Source organism: Lissotriton helveticus, chromosome 2_1 (assembly GCF_964261635.1).
Source record: "Lissotriton helveticus chromosome 2_1, aLisHel1.1, whole genome shotgun sequence".
Classification (NCBI taxonomy): domain Eukaryota; kingdom Metazoa; phylum Chordata; class Amphibia; order Caudata; family Salamandridae; genus Lissotriton; species Lissotriton helveticus.
In genome coordinates, this window is record NC_136059.1 from 1,838,252,802 (window position 1) to 1,838,265,826 (window position 13,025).

The 13,025-nt window shown below is 40.3% G+C and overlaps 1 long non-coding RNA gene across 1 annotated transcript; it reads right to left on the bottom strand.

Annotated features, from left to right (window-relative positions):
* Positions 1–1,249: 1,249 nt before the first annotated feature.
* LOC144819949 (uncharacterized) lies at positions 1,250–9,976 on the bottom strand. Its single transcript, XR_013607635.1, has 3 exons — positions 9,902–9,976; positions 9,265–9,341; positions 1,250–4,280 (listed from the first exon to the last, which is right to left on the bottom strand). It is a non-coding gene; the product is annotated as an uncharacterized LOC144819949 (long non-coding RNA).
* Between the last annotated feature and the right edge of the window lie 3,049 nt (positions 9,977–13,025).

The following is a 13,025-nucleotide window of genomic DNA, read 5'->3' on the forward strand; positions in this document are numbered from 1 at the left end:
ATGAATGACAAAAGCAAGACATGATATATTTGCAATGTCTTGAGACATGAAGTAAGATGCACAGGGCCCGATTCACAAAACTAACTTATGTCAAAATCCTAAACTTACTACTATTTTGATATTCACAGAAGGCACTTACTCATTTTGGTATTCACAGAAGGCACTTATACATTTTGGTATTCACAGAAGGCACTTACTCATTTTGGTATTCACAGAAGGCACTTACTAATTGATGAATAAGTGCCTTATGTGAATACCAAAATGAGTAAGTGCCTTCTGTGAATACCAAAATAAGTAAGTGCCTTCTGTGAATAACAAAATGGTAGTAAGTTGAAGATGTTGTCTTAAGTTAGTTCTGTGAATCGGGCCCACAGTATTTAACTTTATATGTACAATTTTAGTAGAGAGGAAAAGGTACAAATTATTGCAATGATTAATATTTTCAAATTTCAATTCTCGGGATAGTACCAGATTCAAAATATGAGTTGGCCTGATTTCAAGTATTTATTTCTCCTGAGCTATTATTTTGAATGAATTATTTGTATGCAGAAGAAGTCTGAATTCTGACCATAAATATTGTGGATTTAATGTAATGTTCACTGACTTTTTCCTAATAAAGATGTGAGAAAGATTGCTTCATCTAGGAGTCGATGTTAACATTTGGTCTTCGGTTCTCAGCTCAAAAAGAGCAAGGATTCTGACCTAGTTGGACCAAGGGCCAGTGAGGCCGGCCCCATTATACACCCTAAGGACCAGTTGGGAGAAAGATCTTGACTTCTACCATTGGGTTTGTTATTTTATTGGGTGAGATAAATAGCACCTATTTTGAGTTTTGGGAAAATAACAGGCAGATGTTGGTGTTTAACGTACCAAAATCCACATGATACAATAATTACTGTATGGGTTTCCAAATTAAAATTCGACAGGTGTGTCCTGCCGAACCTTAAATAAATGTAAGGTATTTAGTGCATCATCCTCTGATTCCAGCTGTAAAAGAAGTCTGGGGTACCGACGGAGAGAGCAGTACCTCTCCCCTGAGCTGTTGCCAGGTCGCGGTGAGGTATATTATCTGTAAAGGACGGGTGCCACCAGGAAACTGCATGTAAATATATCTATCGGAAACAGTTCAAAAAGTGGACCAATAATACATTAAACAAAACCCAAATGGACATTAAAGTGTAAATTCATAATTTATTAATACAAAAAAAAAGTTTCCACAAAAATGTATTATCTTTCCTTTTTTTTTTTTATATAGGTGTAGCAATGTGGGACAGTGACACCATATAAATGTAAATATGTCTGTACAAACAATAAACTGCAATTAGTATCGTAAATATTTAGTCGGTTTCTATTTGGCATCTTAATTCATTAAATTCATAGATCGCCAAATGTACAATGGTACACTTACACATTTCAAAAATTCATTCTATTATGAAAAGAGACACTAAAACACAACTAATACAATCAATTAACACTGAACATTTAAATATTCACAACATTTCATGGCTAAAATAAGATATACTGTCTAAGCACGTTTCGGCTGAGCCTTCATCAGGTAGCCATGTATTTTTGGTATCTTTAACTTCGAAAGATACAGATCCGTGGTGTAGGGCGCCCTTCTATATGTTGTGTATGGGTTGATGTCTGATAAATACCCCTGTGTAAAATCCGGAGGGTTTTAAGAGGGTCAATAGATGCTGTCCCCAATGACACACATCCTTAAGCTGCGTATGATGGTGAATACGGTACTTGCTGCAACCTGCACCGCTAGGTAGGGCGGCGGCGGCAGCCTTATTCGGGATAGCGTTCACGTCCAAATTGCCCCGCGGCCCGTGCTGAGGGACCTGGTCCAAAAAATGGTAACTGGCGTGTTCGGGGTGGGCCTTACAAAGGGTGTCAAGCACCGGGAACGACCATCAGTGCTGAGTCTCTCTACGGAGACATAATATCTGAACACACCAAGTGTGGGATTACTGGTTTAGTATTTGTTTCCACATTTCTTGACTAAATATTTTTCATCGCAGTAGCATGAATATATTTTGGTCCTGACAAATCCCACAACACCATGTAGGGTCTCTGAGGTTGAAACATGTAGAGATTTTCACATCCACCAAAGGCAGTTATTTTTTCAAACTGCAGGTGATTTGTTTTTAATCCTGACACTAGGGATGAACCAATAAAATCTGTATCACTCCTGGTAGTTAGTTTGAACCTCACTTTCTTCACAATATTACTCTTTGTTTTGCACTGCGTCCGTTACCCACTTAGTTAAGTGTCTTCTCTGAAGGATTTATTATATCCTCAACAACGTAGGAATGAAAACATCCCTGAGCTCCTCCCTCACAGTGAGGGGGTTGTAGCCCTTGGGCGGGCTTGGGGTCCCCGTCAAGAGGAGAGTCCCAGATGATGAAGCATGCCATTACCTATGCATTGAAATCAACCTTTGCTGTCTCTTTTTCAGGCATAGGCACTTTCTTAGACCCAAGGATTTCTTATGATTATTGTAATTGTTTAGGAATCTAATCCTCACAGGTCTCAAAATTTCCCTAGGGCCCCATCACATCTTTTTGTTCTAATTATCTTAAATACCTACTAGCTCATAATTCCAACAAAGGTTTATGCATGTGTCAGAATACAACAACCACTTCATAATCAGGCCCTAATTTTCTCTTATCACTCTTCATACGCTCCCTCTTGAGGGCATATATTCTTGAGATCTATGTCAGAGGAATAAAGGCCTGACTCCCCCTAAAACATTTGTTAAGGGATTAAGAATAAAAAAATACATAATATTGACTTCTTATATTGAGGACACAACCCTGGTTAGTTTTGTTCTGGTACTTACCATCAGCACATATTTATGCATACTGGCCTCTTTCACCCCTGTGGGCTTCAGTCACATAGTTTAAAGATTATAGTAACTGTTCTCCTTTCTTGCCTATGTCTCTCTGTCCAGGTCAAGAGAAGATGATGTGTGTTGGATTTGGACCTTTCTGCAGAGTCATTCCCAAATATGTTGCCTTCTTTCCTCCTATTTATTGCAGAATTGTTTTTGTTGGTCTTAAGAGTGTTATAGTGCTTGTGCAATCTCCATTAACCATGGTAGAATTTGTTTATACCCAACTGACATGTTTGATTTACTTATTAGTCCCTGGTAAAGTGGTACTACATGTACCCAGGGCCTGTAACTTAAATGCTACCAGTGGTCCTGCAGCACTGATGGTGGTCCCCACTTAACTAACATTTTAAACTTGTCTCAGGCCTACCATTGCATTCTGTGTATGCCGTTTTAAACTGTCACTTTGATCTGGCAAAATAAACCTTTTGCCTGGCCCAAACCTTCATTTTTAACATTTATCAGTCATCCCTAGGGTAAGCCCTGGAGAGCCCACAGGGTTGGGTGAAATTTATTTTAAAAAGTAGGACATGCAATTTTAAGTTGTACATCTCCTGGTGCTGAGAAACTCTCAAATTCAGTTTTCACTACTGCAAGGCCTACCTCTCCTAAATGATAGCATTCGAGTTACCTTCTTACCTTTTATAATCTATAATAGCTAAATGGAAGCAGGTGACCAGTTCATGTTTAGTGTCTTTGGAACTGTAATGAAAAATCCTCTCTCATGGTAAAGTCGGATTTTAAATTACAGTTTTGAAAATGGCACTTTTAGAAAGTTGGCATTTTTCTGTTTTAGCCATTTAGTACCTGCAGCCTGTCTCTGGGTCACATGGCTGCGTATAGGTGGCAGTTGGGCTTTGTGTATTCCTATCTAGAAAGCCACACACATTAGACAGCTTTGGATTGCCTGAATGGGCCATCACTGTCTTGATAAAACGGAGGAGTTGGGCACAGCCTGCTTACACTTGAATAGGCTGTGCCCTGCCACCCAACAATTGGCAGCATACCCCTGTAGTTAGTCTAGAGCCAGAACAGGGAAGATAGGGCACCTGTGCACTTCAAAGGCTAAAGAAACAAATAAGTCCCTAACAACAGTGACATTGTGTCACAATATAAAACAGTCAATTAGACAATGCTGGTAGTCAGAAGATTGCAAATTTGAAAGGACATAACACTTCTACAATGTCATAAATTCAACATTCCAATTAAAAATTAACAAAAGAAAAAAGCATATGTTTGCATTGAGAATTTATTAAAAACAATTATGTACAAATATCATAAAAAAACATTAAAAAAACATTTAATTAAAAATACATTATTTTGAGAAAACAGTTGTTGACGCAGCGTTTCGGTATGTGATTAACACCATCTTCAGGACAGTTTTCTAAATGGTGAAAAACATACAATTATTATCTTGTAAATGTTGACATTGAAATTTCGGTTAACAAACATAATTTCTTTTTGTTCTTTCAAATTTGACATTTAAGGTATCATACATGACTAACAGCACAAAAAACACAGACATAAACAATGCTACATAGTTATTACATGTCACCGGTAATAGTTACAATTGTTTTCTACAGAAAACGGTGATCTTTCATACAAGTATGATTCACATTGCCACGCACCTAATCACTGCAAAGGTGATGTTAGACTTCAATGTATCTAACACTTCTGGTGATTAAAATCATTGGGATTAAAATCATGAAGAAAGAGGCAAATGATGATCGCATCTGGGAATTCAACCTTAATTTAAAAGAGAAATGTAGGTTTCATATACTAATTGCACTCATATGATTTGCTGCAATGTTTCATTATAAAATCCCTTATAATACCTTATGATGCAAGGTATTTGCAATGTCGATATGTACACTGGTGCCACCGTTGGTTTATATGTTTGGGGTACTGCAAAGAAAAAATGTTCATTATTTGGTAACCCATTTACTCTTTGCAGTACCCCGTATATACCAACAGTGGCACCAGTGTACATATGTACATTGCGAATACTTATAAGGGTTTTAATAATGAAACATTGCAGCAAATCATTTTAGTGCAATTAGTATATGACTAGAATAAAGGAACTAGAAATCGCCTTCCAGGATAATCTGGAATCCATCGAGAATGCTCAACGGAGGAATAATCTTCGCCTACTTAAGGTGCCCGAGGGAGTCGAAGGAGACAGCATCAAAGAATATGTACTAAAACTGATCAAGCAAACAATGAATATTGACTGCTCAGAACAAGCCCTCTTTGCTGACATTCAAAGGGTACATAGAGACCCTTTCATATTAAGTCCGAATAAGACCAGACCCAGATATTTTTGATTCATTTTTTGACGTACAATTTAAAAGACAAAATATTGAACAAAGCTCTAAAGTCAAATATACTAAGTGCAGAAGGGTTTATTTTTCAAATTTGGTCAGATGTCTCCTCCATAACTGCATCTAAACAGTGGGAGCTGGGAAAGTTACTAGACCCATTTAGACAACTAGGTGTGGCAGCACAACTTAAATTTCCAGGCACACTAAAAGTGATGTTTAATAATAAAATGCACGTATTTAGAAGGGTGGAGGAGGCAGAAACAGTGGAGTAATGGCTCGATAAAAAAAATCAAGTCTTTTTTACTTTGAATCTTAAGGGTAATTTCACTATGAGAGCTGGAAGAACATCCTTGAATCAATATTTGAAAACACAAGCTAGCAGCTACATAAGGAGCCATAGAAAGTATTAACAATCCTGACCAAAGAGAGGGCAGCCTCAAAAGTCAGGGTAGGGCAATAAGAGAAACAGTGGGGGTTCTCCAGGGGAGCACAAGGGTGGGTGGAGGGGGGATTGGGAGAGGTCTATGGGTGGGGAGCATAGGGGAAAAAAATGTCAAACTCGCCAAATAAAATCTTACAAGAAGTTTACCATCTATCTTAATGAGTAATGACACATGCCTCAGCTGATCATGCAACATATCTGTAGGTGTTGTCATGGAACCAAAACAGGTTAGAGTAGAACACAGGATGGAAAGGATATTCCAATACTTAAAAGATATTTCCGAACAAATTCTTATTCTTCAAGAAACACATTTAATCGAGAAGGAGATGAGGAGTCTGTGCAAAACTAAAAGTGCCAGAAAGAAAAAGATAATGATGAGCACCTGTTTCTAAGCTGCCTTAGGTTACATCAATTCGGGGGTCCTGTAATAAGAGGTACGGAAGATGGGCCCGATTCACAGAATTAACTTAAGACAAAATCCTAAACCTACTACCATTTTGGTATTCACAGAATGAACTTAATACTTCTGGTATTCACAGAATGAACTTACTACTTTTGGCATTCACAAAATGAACTTACTACTTTTGGTATTCACAGAATGGACTTACGACTACTAACTTTACGAATTTCAGCTTCCAGGTCGTAATTTCCGATTCTGGGCTGGAATTTCCGATTCGGGGATGGAAAATACAAACTATGGCCGTTGATCATTTTAGCCAAGGGTAAACACCTGTCCAAGTGCCTACCATCCCCCACCATGCATCAGCTGACACATTGCAGCCAATCCTAGCCCTGCAGCATGTATAACTGCAGAGCAGACACACACAAACCTTTCAACATGTCACTGAATGTGTTTGTTACAATGCCCCTTGCCATGCGGCAAAACTACTTGAGGAGGAGGAGAGCAGAGAGGATCTTCAGACAGAGGATCAACCTATTTGGAATTTCCAGCCAAGATGTAAGGGCCAAGTACCATTTCCCTCTAGAAGTCATCTTGGCTATGGTATGTGAGTGGGAGCAGGAACTTGACTCTGAGACCCGCTGCTCACATGCAATACCAGCATATCTCAAGATCCTTTCTGCTCTCCATTTCTTTGCCTCTGGGTCTTTCCAAAGGGTCTCCAGTGACCATGTGGGCATTTTTCCAGGTGAGCCAGTCGCGGTGCCTGCATCAGGTACTGAGATGCATCACTGCTAGAGCCCACAACCACATACAAATGCCACATACACTGGCCATGAGACAAAGGGCAGCAAGAGATTTCTATCTCCTTGCACAATTCCCACGTGTGCTGGGTGCAATTGATTGTACCCATGTGGCTCACTAACCATTGTACAATAAGAATCATGAAGCTACATACATGGCCCAACAGACACTGCATGTACTAAAGTATAGATCATGTCCTGTGCAAATCAAAGAGGGAAATGTAACCAACTGCCCTTTCTTCAATGCTCAGGTGATGCTGGGTATTCACTCTCCCCACATCTCCTCACCCCTCACAGGTGTGCAAACACTGTACCTCAGCGTAGGAACAATAGGACACACATACGGACTCGAGCCATCATAGAGCGCACTTTGGTCTGTTGAAGTTGCGATTCAGATGTCTCGACCATACAGGGGGTGTGCTGCTGTACTACCCAGAAGTTGTGTGCAAGATCATATTAGCCTGTTGTGTTTTGCACAAGATTGCTTTAACGCATGGCTTAAACATACCTCTGGAACCTCGGCTAGCTCTGAATCTGGGAAACCAGGCCATGCACATAACCGAGGTCAGGGCATGTAAATCTGCGATCAGCTTGTTGCTACGTTTTTCACATGAGCAACCTGTAGGGTCATGGACAAAATGTGGTTTGCTGTCTGTTGCCAATGATGAAACTTGGATAGACACAACTGTGTCAATAAATTCTATCCTGAAACGACTTTGCAAGTCACACTAACTGCATGTAAATCACAGCTGTTGACAGTAGTCAAAAGGTGGAGCGGGCCTCAGGTCATGTGCCCATGTCAGAGATCAGTGTAGTGGATGTCCCTAAAAACAACTATTCACGCAGATGACAAACAATACATGTCCTGAGAGACCTACCTGGACCTCATGAGGATGGGTCACTTAATCACAGAAGGCCATAACCATTGCAAACTCAGGACTGTGCCCTCAACAGATTTGACTCCCCCACAAATTATGGGCCCAGAACGTGACTGATGATGTCATGGGAGCAGCAGGCACCATCTGTCTGTGATACATCCACACTGCTCCACCCCAATGTTCCGTAAAACATCACATAACTCTGGTAATGAGCACTCAATACGGACTACATATACCATAATGCAAAGTAGGAGAAAATGAAACTGGAGTTTGATGTTGTGTCAGCCCCCACTGTCCGTGCAGAAATGTCATTAAATGCTCGGTTCCCCCTTTTGTTACCTATTCATGATTCTCACCTGCACTGTCATTTCAGTTTTTTCCACAACAGAAAAGCAGGATGGCAGTGGATTTGATTACTGATTGAGTTGGATCAGGATGAATACAAAATGGCAGACAACTATTTGCTGTGATGTATTTCCTGCCTCCCACTTCCTGTAAAACGTTTCCTGTATGAAATAATGTGTTCCGGGTAATTTTCGGAGGTTACGGCCCAAAAACGTAATTTCCGGTTTCGGAGCGTAATGTACCCGGAACCATAAACTATGTTTTCAGGCCACAATCTCCGAAAATAACCTGGAACACATTATTTCATACAGGCAATGTTATACAGGAAGTGGGAGACAGGAAATACATCAAAGTAAGTTGTTCGCAGCCATTTATCACAGAACAGATCCTCTGACACCCATGCAGCAGTCACTACGATTGAAAAGGCACCGTGTGGCATATGGACTGTACAGGGCAGAGTGCATTTTGGGAGTTGTAGTTTCTTCATGACAACTGGGTAAATGAATTGGTGGGTTGTACTGTGCACTCGCTATATTGTTTGCTAGCTTATTTGCTCTTAATATTATTTTTGGCCACTGTTTGAAAGGGATGTGCTAGGTGGGTAGGAGGAAGCTACCCTCCTATTTTAATCAAACCTATATTACAAGTGTCTACTTGATCACTTGGCCCTCCCTGCACCGCAGGTGCAAACCTATGATTTGCTATTTTTTAATGACACAATTTCCTAATTTTTATGCATTAATACCCAACAAGTGATGTTTATCCAGACAATTTCAATACTTAAATCTTAACAATGTTTATTTGCTTGTAACTGCGTACTTATTCACATCTCATTAATGCAATTATTCACATAAAGTAAATCCACATGTGTGAAACATAAACATTCGATTCAATAATACACAAACATTAATTTTGTCATAAATCCCAATGCATTTCGAAAACTAGGATCCCTTCTTCAGGGGAACTAAAAAAATGTAAAACAAAGTATTTGTCAATGCTCCATAAGCAATACAGAGTGGTTCAAATAACTGTTATATTTGTGTGCAGTAGAAGATCTGTCTTCAGTAAATTATCATTGTACCATGTCTTGAATAGAGAAACCTTCAGAAAAGATAAGGGTGCCACGTGAAATCCGAAATTAAAGCAAAATACTATGAGCACAGTCATCGACGCACTTACCAATATAAATCTCTTCCTGTCACTTCTCGGCAATAAACACTGTGTAATACAGTACAGGTAGATGCAATTAGCATGACCTGGAAGTAGAAGTTAACAAAATCAAACTCTGTATTCGTCTGTACGAAAAGAATGCCCTCATGGCGTTTATCAGCTGCCTCAGTTGAGGATTATTAATTCACCTATTCCTAATGACCACTACCGAATACGTTACGAGCTGTATAGAATAATGCAAAGTCCTGAATGTTTTTGAAAAACCGTTCAGATAGCGATGTAATTACCTGAAGGCTCATATGCTCTGCCCGATTGAAAAATATAGGGATTGTTGTTGGAACACTCAATTTGCTGATTGTCCCAAAGTTTGCATCAATGTGCACCTGTGAAGGCGCACAACTCAGGTTATCTACTGAAAAGAACTTGGTAAATAGGGCTGTTTTAATACCAAGAAATGCAAATGGCTCAACAATTACTGTGAGTGCCGCAGACTATGCCTACCGACGTCAATTCTGCCACTCTGTTACTGCGTGAGTTTCTAGGATATTTTAATCGCCCTGCAACAATACATAATACTGACTTACTATAAATAAATACTTTGCATAATTTCCAGCTTATCGCCCCATGGCATGAGTGGAAGCAATACCTGCAATGGCGCCACCTTTATCGACCGCACATGAAGTTCCTTCCCCCGCTGAGTTTTCAGTCAGATTAACAAACCAACAAGAAAGGCAACAGTATTACTTCGCCGCTTGCAAACACCCAATACTGGAAGCCTTCTAATGTTCGCTTGTAAATGTATAAATTTACCTTTTCTGAATTTTGACAGCGCTCTCCGCGGTTCTCAGCTGGTGTGTTTCTAGGACGCGTTTAAATTGCTCTGGTTAAACTCCTTCCGTAATCAATACTCGAAATAGAAAAAGGACCGGATGCAATTAGCATGACCTAGAAGTAGAAGTTAACAAAATCAAACTCTGTATTCGGCTGTACGAAAAGACTGCCCTCATGGCGTTTATCAGCTGCCTCGGTTGAGGATTATTAATTCACCTATTCCTAATGACCACTACCGAATACGTTACGAGCTGTATAGAATAATCCAAAGTCCTAAATGTTTTTGAAAAAAAGTTCAGATAGCGGTGTAATTACCTGAAGGTTCATATGCTCGGCCCGATTGAAAAATATAGGAATTGATGTTGGAACACTCACTTTGCTGATTGTCCCAAAGTTCGCATCAATGTGCACCTGTGAAGGCACAAAACTCAGGTTATCTACTGAAAAGAACTTGGTAAATAGGGCTGTTTTAATACCAAGAAATGCAAATGGCTCAACAATTAATGTGAGTGCCGCCGACTATGCCTACCGGCGTCAATTCTGCCACTCTGTTACTGCGTGAATTTCTAGGATATTTTAATCACCCTGCAATAATACATAATACTGACTTACAATAAATAACAATATCAAACGAGGAAGTGCAGAGGCAATGGTGATAGAATCACCCTCCTAGAAGCTGTATATAAACAATGAGATTCTATCAATGTGGGGAGTGATTATTTTAGTCGTTGTTAGTGACTGTGAAGACCTAGGGCTAGATGTAGGTAATTCGATTTACCTACTCTTAAATACCGAATTTTACCGATTCGGTATTTAAGAGTAGGTAAATAGGAAGGAGGCAGTTGTAGGTAATTTTAAATTCAGAATTACTGAATCTGTAACATTCGGTATTTACCGATTCTGTAAATACAGAATCGGTATTTCCCATTGATTCCTATGGGCTTTGAAGGCCATAGGAATCAATGGGAAATACCGATTCTGTATTTACAGAATCGGTAAATACCGAATCCTGCAAGGGTGCAGGGGGTGTCACTTTGACACCCTCTAGCACCCCAAGTACAGGCTTGTGTGACATGTGGCACACATACATGCCCTAAGGGCATGTCTGTGTGTCACATTGCACAGGTGTGCATGCACAGATGTGCATGAACACCTGAATTCGGTATTTTACCACACAATAGGATTGTGTGGTAAAATACCGACTCTTAAGGGCCTGTGGCACTGTAAACTGTGCCACCTACATTTGGAATTACAGAATCGGTATATTTACCGATTCTGTAATTTACCGAATCGGTAATTTTACCGAACCGGTAAATATACCGATTCTGTAATTTTCAGCCCCCTACATCTGAAAACCCCAATACCGGTCGGAAACGGCCCTAAGGGCATGTCTGTGTGTCACATTGCACAGGTGTGCATGCACAGATGTGCATGAACACCTGAATTCGGTATTTTACCACAGAATAGGATTGTGTGGTAAAATACCGACTCTTAAGGGCCTGTGGCACTGTAAACTGTGCCACCTACATTTGGAATTACAGAATCGGTATATTTACCGATTCTTTAATTTACCGAATCGGTAATTTTACCGAATCGGTAAATATACCGATTCTGTAATTTTCAGCCCCCTACATCTGAAAACCCCAATACCGGTCGGAAACGGCCGAAATCGGCCGTTCCTGACCGGTATTAAGGCTCCTACATCTGGCCCCTAATGTCTACAAATAGTGAGGTAGGCTCCTTTTTTGCGGGTGGCAAGAAAGGAGCCCTATGTGCTTTTAAAATACCCCTCACACACTATGAATCCCATAGTGTCATGCTTCATCATAGGGGTCTTCCCGTCCCTCTATGGGGTGGGGCGTGCTGCGACCTACGAACCAGGCGGGATCACTTGATGTAATGACGTTAGGCTATGTGTAATGTGAGGACAGTGAGTGGGTGGTAGGGACCTAATTAAGTGTAGCTGTGCTAATGAAGAAAAATTAAAAATTCCCTGGCTAGTAGAAAAAAATAATTTATTGACTTCCCTAGCTGGGAACAGTAAAAAGGGTGTGTGTGTAGTAGAACGAAATACGTTATCTACTTGGTCGACATGACATGTTTCATAAGCAGACCCCTACTGCTTACTCCTCAGGACCTGTAGTAGTCCCTACTGACAATACTCAATTGTAAATAAATGTAGTATGCCTAAAGTCCTAGACTCGGTAGCAAAAATAAGCTACTAAGTACTGCTTCTGGGCTTGAGTGGGCCCGCGGCAAAGCGTGAAAAAGGTTGACCTATTGTGGTCCAGTTATTTCACTTGTTGCGTGCCCCATGAGCCTGCATCTTAGGGTTATATTCGGCGGTATAGTGACCACATCTGTTACTCAGCCATAATCCTACCCTTCAGCAGCTCCGTGGGGTCCAAACTCAAGCCCAGAAGCAGTACTTAGTAGTTTATTTTTGCTACAGAGTCTAGGACTTTAGGCATACTACATTTATTTACAATTGAGTATTGTCAGTAGGGACTACTAGAGGCCCTGAGGAGTAAGCAGTAGGGGTCTGCTTATAAAACATGTCAATAAATTATTTTTTTCTACTAGCCAGGGAATTTTGAATTTTTCTTCGTTAGCACATCTACACCTAATTAAGTCCCTACCACCCACTCACTGTTCTCACATTACACATAGCCTAACGTCATTACATCAAGTGCTCCCGCGTAGTTCGTAGGTAGGTCGCAGTCCACCCCGCCCCGTAGAGGGACGGGAAGACCCCTATGATGAAGCATGACACTATGGGATTCATAGTGTGTGAGGGGTATTTAAAAAGCACATAGTGATCCTTTCTTGCTACCCGCAAAAAAGGAGCCTCCCTCACTATTTGTAGACATTAGGTCTTCACAGTCAATAACAACGACTAAAATAATCACTCCCCACATTGATAGAATCTCACTGTTTAT